The sequence below is a fragment of the Chrysochloris asiatica genome, unplaced genomic scaffold (assembly GCF_000296735.1).
Source record: "Chrysochloris asiatica unplaced genomic scaffold, ChrAsi1.0 scaffold00095, whole genome shotgun sequence".
NCBI classification, from domain to species: Eukaryota; Metazoa; Chordata; class Mammalia; order Afrosoricida; family Chrysochloridae; genus Chrysochloris; species Chrysochloris asiatica.
Window position 1 is genome coordinate 1,623,243 of NW_006408613.1, and position 9,988 is coordinate 1,633,230.

The window sequence follows — 9,988 nt, forward strand, 5'->3', positions numbered from 1 at the left end:
GAATAAAACAAGAAGTCAGCTATGCAAAACTGCATAATTTGAGCCAAGGCTGACTTGTCCAGACTCAGCCTGCACCATGTTCTGCTCACTCATTCCATCAGTCACACACGTCTTCCTCAGACCAGGAACGCACACCAAGCTTTCTGGTCTTATACTTATCACAAAGGCTATTCCCTGAGCCCTGAATGCTCCCATCCCCATTCTTTGTTACAAACACAACACATACTAAATTACAAAGCATAAAAATGTAATGAACAACAATGATCCTATTTCCCAACCCAATAAATAGGAATACTACAGTAACATGGATCTATGTACCCTTTCTTTCTCCTATCTTCTCTGTATTTCTTTGACTTTTAAAAAATGTTATGGGACTTGCTCTTCTCGCTCACTGTAAAGCATATCAGATTCATCTATGTTGTATATAGCTGTAATTCATACACCTATACCTTTGTAGTCTTCCTTTTTGACTATACAAGTGTTTATCCTTCTCCCACAGATAATCATTTGAGCTGTTTCCACATTTTTCCTCTAAAAGTAACACTATTATATTCTCATACAAGTCTCCAACACACATTTGCAAAGTTTGCATAATATAACAGCTCCAACCACCACTGATCTTTCTGCTCTGTGAAAGGCCAAGTTTGTTCCCATGCGAAGAAGCAATATAGCTTTCACAGCAACAAGAACGCCAGTGAACCCAGCAATTGCTTTTAGAGCTAACGTAGAAGATTATGAAACAGAAATTTAATCACTTAAACAAAGACGGTAAAAATAAAATACACACTATTCTCATTTTTCACTTGGCTTTCTTACCCATGGTGCAAATCAGTTTAAGGATGGAAACCACAGGCCACACTCTCGCCATCAAAAATCTTAGATTCTATTCTCTACTTCCACAGCTACATGAGAGTCTAGTTATTAATGTTAATAAAAGTTTAAATGGTTGCAATTGTATCACTAATAATAATAGTGACAAGTAATATGGATCTAGTCATACTTGATGTCAAAAATAGGATCCTAAATTATATAAAGCTGCCAAAATAAACTCATCTAAAACTAAGCCCAAAAGCAATTTATGTTTTGAAACCACAGCAGTATTCCAAGTTAGATACACATATGTTAAGAGACAGAAACTGGCTTAGTATAACTGTCATAGCACCCATCCCGCTGTGATCCCCAAGGTACTGGCACCAACAGATACAGAATAGGGAATGGAGAGTTGTGGTGGTTGTGGGAGCAATACTTTAAGATTCTCATTTTATAGAAAGAATGAATTGGGCCATGCAAAAAGATCTACAAAAGGAAGTTTTCCAATTCAGCCATTGTTATACTTTATTTAGTAACTACTGAATAAAGAAACTATAAATGCTATGAATGCAAGTCAAATTTCAGGGCTACCAATGACCAGCTCTGCAACCTTGAAGAAAGATACTGAGAACCTCTTCAGCATAAATGTCACTAAACATAAAATGATCAGTATTTACTTTCAAGAAAGTGAGGCGGCACTAGGTGCACTCATTCATCTATGTCAAGAGATTTGTAAGACAACTATTTGGCCAACTGATTGGAAGAGATCCCTATTTGCGCCCATTACAAACAGAGGTGACCCAAAGGAATGTGGAAACCATCCGACAATATCTTTGATATCCCATGTGAGTAAAGTTTTACTAAAGATAAAACAGAAACAGCTGCAAGCATACAATGACAGAGAACTTCCAGAGGTTCAAGTCGGATTCAGAAGAGGCCGTGAAACAAGGGATATCATTGCTGATGTCAAATGGATCTTGGCTGAATGCAGAGAATACCAGAAAGATGTTTACCTGTGCTTTACTGACTACACAAAGGCCTTCGATTGTGTGGATCATGACAAGCTATAGATAACATTGCGAAGTATGTGTATTCCGGAACACTTAATTGTGCTCATGAGGAATCTGTACCTGGACCAAGAGGCAGGTGTTTGAACAAAACATGGGAACACTGAATGATTTAAAATTAGGAAAGGTGTGTGACAGGGTTGTATTCTTTCACCATACTTATTTAACTTGTATGCTGAGCAAATAATCTAAGAAGCTAGGTTACATGAAGAAAAATGTGGCATCAAGATTGGGAGAAGACTCATTAACCTGTAATATGCAGATGATACAACCTTGCTTGCTGAAAGTAAAGCAAACTTAACATACTTACTGATGAGATCAAAGACCACAGCCTTCTGTATGGATTGCATCTCAATGTAAAGAAAACAAAAATCCTCACCACTGGACCAATAAACAACATTTTATCAACAGAGAAAAGACTGAAGTTGTCAAGGATTTTATTCTTCTTGTATCAACCATCAACACTCATGGAAGCAGCTGTCAAGAAAACAAACAACTTATTATTGCATTAGGCTAATCTGCTGCACAAGACCTTTTTATTAAAGCACTGGAGAGCAAAGATGTCAGCATGAGGATTAAGGTGCACCTGACCCAAGCCATGGTATTTTCAATAAGCTCATATGCATGTAAAAGATGGACAGTGAATAAGGAAGACCATAGAAGAATTGGTGCTTTTGAGTTATGGTGCTGAAGGAGAATATTGAAAGGACCATGGGCCGCCAAAAGTAAAAACAGATCTGTATTAGAAGAAGTACAGCTAGAGTGTTCCTTGCAGGCCAGGATAGCCAAACTTTTCTTTCATACTTAGGAAAGGAGGCAATATTGTCGCTGGAGAAGGATATCATGCTTGGTACGGTGGAGGGTCCAGAAAAAGAGGAAAGACCCCAAGCGAGATGAATTGGCCAAGTGGCAGCATCAATGGGCTCAAACATGGAGACAAAAGTGAGGATCGCCCAAGACTGGGCGTTTCATTCTCTTATGCATACAGGGTCCTTATGAATCGGTAAGACTCAATGGCACCTTACAACAACAACTTTATGGAATAATCATGGGACTAAATGAGATGATACCCAATGATTATTTCCTCATTCTCACCTCTTTTCCACCCTCATTTTGTCTTTTCTACTTCACATTTTCCATGATTTTTAAATGCTCATTTATCAGTCTTTCAGCCAGCAAACAGAAACTGAATCTATGACTACATAAACTCTTTTACTAAAGCTATAAAAAATGAATACGGTATCTGAAGTATTTTTACTAGCACTATCAAAGTATATATAAAAATAAATACATTCTAGACAGCCAGCAGAGTCCACTAATGTCAGGAAGAATCTAAAGCAGTCATCTAACATTATTGTCCAGTATTATTATGTAAATTTTAATTAGTACAAGACACAAAATAGAAATAACAATTAAAACTACTAGGAAGAAAACACAATTACTCTTATTTAGGAAATGACTAACCAGAAAATAAAAGCAAATCAAATGAAAAATCTAATAGAAATAAAGAAGGAAACAGGTAATTCTACAATAGGAGATTTTAATATATCATTTTCAGTGAAGGACAGAATAACTAGAAAGAAACAAAGGCACAGAAGAACTTAACACAATAAACCAATTTAACCTCATTGACACATGCAGAACACTCCAACTAAAACAGCACAATATACATTCTTTTCCAGTGCACATGGAATATTCTCCAGAATAGAATAGGGGGAAAAAAAGTGAACAGAAGTAGTCACTACTAACTATGGTTGTTGGTGTAAAGTGCTGTCAAGTTGGTTCTGACTCATATCAACCCTCTATGAGTTCCTATGAGTGATTTTGAATCGCCAACATTAACTACGGTGGTGGTGGTGTTAAGTGCCGTCAAGTCAATTCCAACTCATAGCGACCCTGTAATTGGGCTTCCGACCTTGAGGTATAATAAACCGGCCTTGTAGTCTAGCTCATTAACCCACAGTGCCAAACCAGGACTCTATGGACACTATGGTACAGGAAGCAAATTGCAACCATTGTAATGAAACAAAGTATATGATTTGTTGAATGTAAAACTAATGGTCTGCTCTGTACACTTTCAATCAATTCACAACAAAAGGTGTAATAAAAAAAAAAGCTACTCAGGTATCCACTATAATTTTTAAATTGTTATTGTTATTCTTCCTGACCCCTTTTACTTATTATGCTGCATTTACTGTAGGCTAAAGTCACCATATACTGCAATCTATTGAGGTTTCCATTCAGTTCTACAGAGTTATTTTGTGTATCATTGCTCCATATCCAGTTTTACTTACTGAAGCCATACAATACATTAAATAACTGGTAGTACCATTACCTTTTATAGGACTAAAACCATACGCCTGTTTATTTTTCAGGTCAATTTTGGAATTACTTTTTCCAAATTGCATACAAACAAAATACCAAAAGTAATCCCTCCAAACCCAAAACAAAACAAAAAGACCTTAAAGTAAAATAATAATAATGATATGTTCTAAAATTTCAACTTTTTAATTCATATTCTACCCTTTGAAGGATATAGCACAGTTCTGATAGTGCCAGCACACCACTATATCTGGGAGGATTTGGGGAGAAAATGATTAGGCTTCCACTTGAATCTTGAGAGGCCTCAATAATATAGAACTATAACAGATTAGCTATCCCTCAACACACACAGGACCAGTATTATAATTTAGGAAGGAATAGTATTTCCTAAAATTTAGTCTTGCTATTAGGTAATGATTTTCTCTTCATTTATTCAAGTCTTCTTTTAATTGGAGACTTAAGTGAAGATAATTTGTAATATATTTCTGGACATTTTAAATATTTTTGTTCTTGTGAATGGCATTTTTTTCAATTGTTTAATGGTAATAAAACTATTTTTATATATCTATTTTATACTCAGTCATTTCATTAGCCATACTGGTTTTTCAAGGAATCATGACAGCGGTATGCTTAAGCACTCAGCTGCTAAACAAAAAGTTAATAGTTTGAACCAACACAGAGGGCTTTATGGGAGAAAAACCTGGCAATCTGGTCACGTAAAGATTGTTGCTGTTGTTAAGTGCTGTTGAGTCAGTTCCTACCCATAGCGACCCTGTATAGGATTGCCAAGGAGCTGCTGGTGGGTTTGAACCTCCGATCTTGTAGTTCAAACTGACATTATCCTGGACCTAGAAAACTCTATGGAGCAATTCTACTGTGTCATATAATCTCTATGTATCAGAATCGACTCAACAGCACACAACAGTTCTTTCTTCAGGAGACCTAGCTATGCAAGGGTTAACCACTTAGCTGCTAATCAAAAGGTTGGTGGTTCAAACCCAAATAGCCACTCTGCAGGAGAAAGATCTGGCAATCTGCTCCCATAAAGACTACATCCTGTACGACTACTGGACGCCTTCTGTGTTCCTGTAAGATTAACATTGGACTTCAAACCACAAGATTGGCAGTTCAAGCCCACCAGTTGGTCTTCCTATACAGGGTTGCTATTAGTCAAAAATAGCACTTAACAGCACTGAACAACAACATACAACTATTAAATGTCTCAACACATACTCAACAGAGAATTTATGATCAAAAAGGGGAAAATGTGGAAAAGAATTTCAAATTCTCACACAAGTCAGACTTTATACTGCGCTACTGAGGCTGAATGAATCCTAAAACTACTTGCCCAAGATAAACTTATAACTTAAAATAAAAAATATGTTCTGAAGTAGTCTTTAAACTAAAGAGTAGTTTGACTGTCTCTCATGCTCATTGTGCCCTTAAAATATATATATATAAATTTTAAAAATCAGGTCAAACTGACAGCAGCAATTCCAAAGGCAGGATAAGAATCTCAAGAGGCAGTGAGCTTGTTAAATTTACAGGAATAATTCAGAAAAAAGTGTGAGAAAGGTTGCACAACTTGTAAGAAAAATGCAACCAAGCAACCAATGTCACGGAATTTTACATAAACAAATTATTGATGTATGTTTCGTTGTGTGCATGTTCCAAAACCAAAAAACAAATTATTAAAAAATAATTGTCAATCAAAACTCTCTGGGGGCAACTCTGTCACATAGGTTTATTAAGAGTCAAAATGGACTCAGCACCTAGAAACAATAACGATGGTTCTTCAGGATACCTTGGGTGGCATGAATAGCTAAGCATTTGACTACTAACCCAAAAGTACATGGTTAAAACCCACCCAGATGCACCTTGGAAGAAAGGTCTGGTGATCTACCTCTGAAAGATCACACCCACTGAAAACCCTATACCCTGTTCAACTCCGAAACACATGGGATTTACAGGAGACAGTATCAACTCAACTGCAACTGGGTTTGTTTTTTATTTTACGGTTTATATACAATTATGTATTATTTCTGACTTCATGACTGCGATTGGGCATTCTCTCAGTTATTTCGAACAACTTGTAAAGCAGAAGTCAGATAAGCTAAGACCTGTGGGACAAGCACCCAGACCTCACTCCCACTCCTTATATATATAAACAGTGACAGCAACAATGAGCTCATGCATAGGTTAGTGCAAGACCAGGTGGTGTTTCGTTCCATTGTACACAGTGCCACTAAGAGTCAAAATCAACTTGATGGCACTCGGCAACAACAACCAGGAAGGTCAAGGATCCAATATGACAGGGATCTAGGGGGCTACTTGGGAAGAGCTACTAGGAAAGCAGATTTTGTGACAACGACAGGGGGTTTCTTTGGTTCTGTACTGTATTCTCCAATGCCTGGTCCAGTGACTGGGACATATGCAGTAGGCGCTCAGTAAATATTCATTTAGCGGATTCTCAGCAATGGATGACGTCTAAGAACTGTAGCCCCATAGATTTCTGGAGAAACCCCTGAGCAGCTATGATGGGCCCAGCTGAGGTTCTCATGTGTACCTTCAATGACCATGCATGTGCAACATCCCAGAATAAGCCTTGCATGACCCCTACCAGAGGCCGTAGTAGTGGAATTCATCTTGAAGAAAGGCTGCATCTGCACCCAATTAGCATATTATTATTGCTAAGTACTGTGGAGCAAGTTTCAACTCATAGCGATCCTGTCTAGTGTTTCCAAGGAGCAGCTGGTGGGTTTGAACTGCTGACATTGAGGTTCAAACTAATCTTGTGGTCCAGTGCATTATACAGTAGTGCCACACCAGGACTCCAATTAGGATGGCTCAATTAGCATAACCCCTCCTAAACAGGCCACTTCCTGGAAATCCCTTCCTATTCCTAAGAATAAATCTAAAAAAATTTAAAACCCTGCAAAGCCTTTGTTTTAGGAGACAGACACGGGGGTAGTATTGCTGGGTGTGTGTGTGTGCTTTAAAGCTTTGTATTATTAAGCCCTCCTCATCTCTACTTACAACCCTCTCTCCTATGATAAACCTTTGCATTCCAATCACCAGTAATTATTAATACATCTTGATTATACATTTGATCAATTTCAGACTGAAAAAAGTTGATACAATTCTACAGTTTCATCATCACTGGCTTTAGTGGTTGGTGCATAAATTAGAATAATAGTGGTATTAACTGGTCTTCCTTGTTGTTGATGTTGTTGTTAAGTGCCAGCCAGTCAGTTCCTACTCACAACTACCCTGTATAGGGTTTTCCAGGAACGGCTGGTGAGCTTAAAACTGCCAACTCTGCAGTTCAAACAGACTTTGAAGTCCAGCACATTAACCCACAGCACCACACCAGAACTCCAGTCTTCCTTATATGCATATGGATGTTATCCTATCACAGACAGCACTGTACTTCAAGACAGGTCTTGATATGTTATGATAATGAATGTGACACCATTCCTCTTCAGTTTGTCATTCCCAGCGTAGTAAATTATGACTGTCAGATTCAAAATGCCCAATACCAGTCAATTTCAGCTAATACCTAGAAAATCCATGTTTATGCATTCCATTTCATTTTTGACAATTTCCAATTTTCCTAGATTCAAACTTCGTACATTCCATATTACAATTATTAATGGATGTTTACGGATGTTTCTCTTCACTTAGAGTGCCTTTCAATCAGAGAGGCTCATCTTCTGACAATATGTATGGCAATATTCTGGTGCTCTTTATCATGCTTTTATAGTTAATATTCTGGTGCTACCTTACAGTGTTCCACTACTATGCATAAGGTTTTAGGCGACTAAATATTCTGAAGTAGTACATCTCTCTTTCTTCCTAGTTTGTGGAAACAAAGAGGAGGGGTCAGTATTTGGGAAATACGGCCTTGTGACAGAAACAGTGCTAAAGATCACATGACAGAATTTTGAAAAATCAATGACATCTTCATTGCAAATACTTTTTTTTAATTTTAAAGGCAACTGTACACATGGACCTCATCAGATGGAATAAATAGAAAAGATATGGTGAAAAATCTTCATATCATCAGCCAAAACAAGGTGAGGTGCAGACTGTGGAACAGCCCATCAATTGCTCATATGTGGGTTAAGACTGAAGCTGAAGAAAATTAAAGTAAGTCTATGAGACTTGGTAGTATAGTGGTTATGAATCGGTCTGTGAACCTCAAGGTCAGCAGTTTGAAACTACCAGTCGTTCCACAGGAGAAAGAAGAGGCTTTCTGCTCCCGTAAAGATTTACAGCGTCAGAAACCCTGTACAGGGTCGCTATCAGTCGGAACCAACTCCACGGCACATAACCACCACCACCATGAGACCCAAAATATGACCTTGAGCATATCCCACCTGAATTAAGAGAACATATGAAGAAAAGATTTAATTAATTAGACACTAAAGACCAGAACAGTTGTGTGGGATGACACCAAGAATATCATACAGGAAGAAAGCAAAAGGTCAGTAAGAAGACAAGAAAGAAGAAAAGATCAAAATGGATATCAGAAGAGACTCTGAAACTTGCTCTCTAGCACAGAGATACTAAAGCAAATGGAAAAACTAAGGAGGCACAAGAGCTAAATAGAAAATTTCAAAGAGCACCTTGAGAAGATGAAGTCAGATATTATAACAAAATGTGCAATGACCTTGAGCTAGAAAATCAAAAGGGAAGAATACACTCAGTATTTCTCAAGCAGAGGGAACTGAGTAAGAAAGTCAAGCCTCAACTTGTAATTTTGAAGAAATCTATAGGCAAAATATCAAATCATCTAGAAAGCATCCAAAGAAGGTGGAAGGAATACAGAGTCACTGTACCAGAAAGAACTGGTCAAGCCTGGAGCAGCTAGAGGTAAAGAAAATATTTCTTGAAAGAAAGACCAGCAGAAATAATCAAAAACAAAAATGGCAGTCTGATTGGCTACTACAAGAACAAGCAAGTTGTTCACACAGGGAGCCATCAAAGGCAACCCTTCAGGACAAACCCCCCTCTAAGACTGAAATTCAAAGGGAATACACAAGCAGGCATATAAGCTTGCTGGCGACCACACTGGTCTACTGGTGAGTGGAAATGGGGGAAAGGTAGCAATGAAGACATAGGCTGAGTTCGACCACGTTCCACAGACTCCCATCGACCTTGAGATGAGAAATAGAATAGGAAGGGCTGGTTGGTCCAAAGTATGGTGACACCTGGGAACTACTGAGCTCATGGACAAGGACATAGCTACGGAGGGCCAGAGCTGAGAGTAAAGCATCCAGCTGATATGAAGTGAGGGGAGATACACAAGAACACCCGAACTTGGACACAGTGCCCATCTGACCTAGCTTCGATGGCTTGATGATCAGAACTCAACTAAAGGAAGGTTATAATTTTTTGATACAGGAAACAAATGTAAACTGTTACTTACAGTTTGATGAACTTAACCTATACTTATAGATGTAATAGCTCAAAATACCAACTGGGAGGGAAGGAGTTTTCACATCAAGGATCAATCCTACTCCCTCTTATACAGGCTTGATGTTGTTGTTAAGTGCCATCAAGTTGATGTCAAGTTGATGCCGACTCTAAAACCCAGGGTTGGGGTGAGTTAAAGGCATAAAGTGACTGGCTTACAAGTTTTCAAGAGGGAGTTTAGTTTCAGAAGGTGCTAGGGAAGGTAGAGTCCCCAATGAATAGTTTTTATATTATCTAGACAGATCCGGTGAAAGGAGATGGGTACAAGATTCTTAAGATTCAATAGTTAGTAATTGTTATTATGACTAATT

General features: G+C 38.1%; 1 protein-coding gene across 1 annotated transcript in view; it reads right to left on the reverse strand.

Annotated features, from left to right (window-relative positions):
- Window positions 1-9,988, reverse strand: part of TDRP (testis development related protein) — a 73,633-nt gene that overhangs the window by 24,005 nt on the left and 39,640 nt on the right. The gene's annotated exons all lie outside the window — the stretch shown is intronic.